The following is a 5,010-nucleotide window of genomic DNA, read 5'->3' on the forward strand; positions in this document are numbered from 1 at the left end:
CATGTTGATTATTTAAACATGACAATGAGTGAAGAAGTTGTAAATAAGGTACAGTAATGGTTTAACCATGTGGGTTTTAAAAAAATTACATTTTACACATACACACACGCACACCCAAGGGAGCAGATAGAGGTATTTCAGAATATTGTCAACAAAGAGATGACTCTGGTTTAGGAAGTGGTTTTAGCTCTGGAAACACCTGTGGGAAAGTGTCAAAGGATGAATGGAGACAGAGGTCACATATGAAGAGATTTGAGGTGAGTTTAAATGAACCCAAATGAACAAGGTAAAATCATATCCTACGACTTAACTCTTTTCAAGACAGAATAGAGAAGTGACAAGTCAGAATGGTAAAGAGGAAAACCAGCAGGTATCCAGGAAAGGAAGTGGAATAATTGGATGGAACTTGCAAATGTCACTTTTGGGGTAGGAGAAATTCAGCCCACTCATTCATGCCAAGACATGCCAACCATGTTTAACCTCCACAGAATGAAAGGGCCTCTCTACAAGGCTTGCAATCACCTTGGTGACACGAATAAAGGCACATGTCACCTAGCTCTAGGATGCCCACATTAGAGAAAGAAAACTATTTGCTGACACTGGAAACATGCATTTAAAGGGACTCCTTTAATTCTGGGGTGAGTATTATGTGCTACACAAAGAACTGCTTACCCTGATCAAGGTCTTATTCAGAAAACACACTGATGCCTTTCTTTTCAGAAGAAAAAAAAATCCTCACACTCACTCTGGGGCAAAGAAAGAGCACAGATTCATACATTGCATCATACTCTTTATTTTCCTCCAACTCTTCTCTATCCCTGTTTGGCAGTCTTTTCCATACTCTGTATAAAAGCAGATTAGAAAAAAAAGAAAGAAAGAAAGAAAGATTCTGTGCAGTCGTGTCTTCTTTCAAACTTGAATTCAGTACACATCCAGAGTTCTCAGGGCCAAAAGCTAAGAGAAATAACTCAGGCTCAGAGAGGCAGTTCAAGGGAACCAAGAATTGTCTCCAAGTCCACAAGTCTATATATCAGTGTCCAAGAAGCATAATTTCCAAACAGGAAGACATAAAATCTCCAATCAAGAGATTGAAGAGATTTCTAAAACTGTGAATATAGATGGCAAGGAGAGAGTTCTGGGTGAGGAACAAAAAGTCTAGGTGGGGTATGTAATCAAAGCCAAGGAGTAGAGGATAAAGCATAAGACTGGTCTCATAGACCCGGTCCAGAAACAGGCTACAGGGAGTGCAGCCTTGTGACTGGGGGATAACCAGGGAAATCATGCATCAACTAGCAATAAAAGGAATCTAGGGGAGAGTTCAGGAACCTATATACCAAGACTGGGTGACTAAGTCTGATAACCTGACTCAATTGTAAGGTTAAGCTGTAGATACAGATGATCAGTGGACTTGTTTGGGGAAAGTATCTACACTAGATGAAAGAGAAGAAATAAAGATCAAAAATGTTCATGGATAGGTTATTAGTCCCTTAGGTGCAAGGACCATGCCTCAGTTCTATCCTCCACAGCATGAAGCAAATACACATTTATTGATTACCTAAAAAAGAAAGATCACAGAGAAAAGTTTGGTATTGCCCAATTGGGGAAATATGCCAAGCCAACCTAAGTCATCACTTAAGCAAGCTATGCTTGCTTTAAAAAAACAAAAATCTACTTTTATACAGTGTATGGAAAAGACTGACAAACAGGGATAGAGAGGAGTTGGAGGAAAGACATAATTGCAGGTTTACAGGAAATCTCCAACAACCTGGAAAACAAAGAGTGGTAAAGAAAGATGGAGCTAGAAATTGGGAGGGGTAACTATACCACCTTTGTAAGCAACCTCAGCTTTGTACGACCTCAGCCATGTCATTTCACTTCTCTGAGCCTCAATTAGGGTAAATGTCACTGTTCTAGGGAATTTCCAAGTGGTAAAGAACCTGCCAGCCAGTGCAGAAGATGCAAGATGGTTCAATCCCTGGGTTGGGAAGATTCCCAGAGGAAGGCATGGCAACCCACTCCAGTATTCTCACCTGGAGAATCCCATGGACAGAGGAGCCTAGTGGGCTATAGTCCATAGGGTCACAAAGAGTCAGACTCAATGGAAGTGACTTAGCATGCACACATGTAACTGCTTCAAATAAAAATATACTTACTTTTTACCCAGGTCTCTGCTTGGCTAACTTCATTTCTTTTGACTCTGATCAAATCTCACCGCCCTAATGAGCCCTATCCTAGACACCCTATTCAATACTGCAACCAGCCTATTTCAACCACCTCACCCACACACACTCTGATTTATACTTTTCCATAATATTTCTAACATACTGTATCATTTATCTATTACCTTTACTGCTGCCTGCTAGAATGTAAGTTCCATGACAGCAAAGCTCTTTCTCTGTTCCAGTTCACTGATATATATCAAGTCTATGAATAGCATCTGGTACAGAATAAGCATCCAATAAATATTTGAATAATGAATCAAAGGCAAAAATTTGATGAAAGGGAAAAACTACAGTAAGAAATCTCCTGCCCACACCCTCAAACATCCCTAAATTAAACCCCAAAAGGCAAATGCAACCATGGTGCACTAGGGCCGTCTGCTGGCAATCCTACTTAGTAGCTAACTCAGAAATTAACTTGATGAATTTACAGTGGGGAATGGAGTTGTAGGGAACTTCTCCTTTCAGCAAGTGAGGACACTCAGGCTACCCATTAAAAAAGAAGAAAGCTAGACTGCAAATCAGCAACTTTCAAAAGTTTCTGGAATGGTGGTAAAAGTCACTCAGTCATGTCCAACTTTCTGTGACCCCGTGGGCTGTAGCCCGCCAGGCTCCTCTGTCCATGGGATTCTCCAGGCAACAATACTGGAGTGGGTTGCCATTCCCTTCTCCAGGGTATCTTCCCAACCCAGGGATCAAACCCAGGTCTCCCTCATTGCAGGCAGATCCTTTACAGTCTGAGCCATCAGGGAAGTTTCTGGAAGAGAGTTAAAACCTCCTCTGAAGGCCTATATGTACCAGTGTTTCCTAGTCAGTACCACATACTGAGTTCTTAAGTGTCAGGTACTGTTTAAAGAACTTTCATGTATTAATTTGTTTTATCTGCATATCAATCCGTTGACACACATACCATGACTACCATTTTATAGATGAAGAAAGTTTCCTTTTAAAATAAATGTTTTCGCTTAAGTAAAGTAGTGAAACCATTTAAATGAAAATACTGATAAGAGAAATCAAGGCACGGTGTGCTGGCGGCACCTGGGGAGTGAGTCCTAGGGCACCTGTCTGTGACAGGTGTGACAGACCAGCCATCCCTCCCCTCAAGCCAGGCAAGACCTCAGTCCTGAGCTCTGGATCCCAACGCCGCCCAGTTCATCCTGGCCACCTCAGAAGAAAGTGGACGTTGCCCGGAAGGCCATGTGACCCCAGGATGCTACCACCTGCCTCACTTGGCTGAGTCAGCCGGACCCTGACCCTCTTTCCGGAAGTAGCCTCTCTACTCTCCCCGGGTCAGACATGGCCACGCGCACCAGTGTCTCTGAGGCAGATACCTGAAGCAGGGCCTCTTGCACTTTCCAGACACACTCCCAGGGCACGAGGCAGCTGGGCTGCCTGACCACCCCCGCTCGCTCCCACCTCCTCGGTGAAGAGGGCTCTGCTTCTAGGATCCTCTGCATCTGGGAGGGCGCCGTGCCAGAGTCCTTACCTCCCCTGCGAAACCCAGCAGCCCTTTCAGGATAACGAGTGGCCCCGGCACCCCAGGGCTCAGCTCTGGGCCTCTCATGGCGCCCGGGTCTGGGAGCACCGTGGCAGCCCTCCAGGCGAAGGGGCACAGCACCTCACTATAGGATAAAAGCCCAGGGCTTCTGGGACGGCGGGCAAGTATGCCCCCTAGTGGTCAAGCGGGGTGTCAGGCTCGTTCCTTAATTGCAGGTCTGTTGACACCGTTTCCCAAAAGCAAGACGGTTTTAGGTGCAACGTAAGCTTTCTTGAAATGCTTGAATTATTTACACTTGAATGTTTTAAAAAGAAATTACTAGGCCCCGCCCCGCCCCACCCCCGCCGGCCGGGGTGCTCTAGGTGCCGTGCGGAGACCCTCTGCACCCGTGCGAACGTGGCGCTGCAAGCGGTGCGGAGCGTGCGGGCCGCGGTCGGCAGCCTGCGCGCCATCTCGGCACCCAGCGCGCCCTGCTTGCCGCGGCCCTGGGGACTGCGGGGCGGGTGCCGTCTGGGCACTGCGCACTGGCCCTGCTCTGCTGTCGGTGCGGAAATTCACAGAAAAACACGAGTGGGTAACAACAGAAAACGGTGTTGGAACAGTGGGAATCAGCAATTTTGCACAGGAAGCTTTGGGAGACGTTGTTTACTGTAGTCTGCCTGAAGCTGGGATAAAGTTGAGCAAACAAGAGGAGTTTGGTGCTTTGGAAAGTGTGAAAGCTGCTAGTGAACTCTACTCCCCTCTATCAGGAGAAGTAACTGCAATTAATAAAGCTCTAGCAGAAAATCCAGGACTTGTCAACAAGTCTTGTTATGAAGATGGTTGGCTGATCAAGATGACATTCAGTAACCCTTCAGAACTAGATGAAGTAATGAGTGAAGGAGCATATGAAAAACACATAAAATCTGTTTTGCATATAGAGTTATTGTTACCATCTTTCTAAATTCCATATATATGCGTTAGTATACTGTATCGGTCTTTATCTTTCTGGCTTACTTCACTCTGTATAATCTATTGAGGAATGAAAATGGAACCCCTAAATAAACTACTTTGAAACAACTTAAAAAAAAAGAAATTACTAGGAAAACAACCCCTTTTCTCAAATATTATTTTGCTCTGAGGCTAACTTTTTTAAGTGAGAGATTAACATTGGTTTAAAGGAAATAATTGAATAAATACTACATGGATGTTTCATTAAAGGACTTCCCTGATAGCTCAGTTGGTAAAGAATCCGCCTGCAATGCAGGAGACCCCAGTTCAATCCCTGGGTTGGAAAGATCCCCTGGAGAAGAG

The 5,010-nt window shown here is 44.8% G+C and overlaps 1 pseudogene; it reads left to right on the top strand.

Annotated features, from left to right (window-relative positions):
* Nucleotides 1–3,883: 3,883 nt before the first annotated feature.
* On the top strand, nucleotides 3,884–4,660 carry LOC136176602 (glycine cleavage system H protein, mitochondrial pseudogene; annotated as a pseudogene).
* Nucleotides 4,661–5,010: the final 350 nt, after the last annotated feature.

This window comes from Muntiacus reevesi, chromosome 1, assembly GCF_963930625.1.
Source record: "Muntiacus reevesi chromosome 1, mMunRee1.1, whole genome shotgun sequence".
Taxonomy (NCBI): Eukaryota; Metazoa; Chordata; class Mammalia; order Artiodactyla; family Cervidae; genus Muntiacus; species Muntiacus reevesi.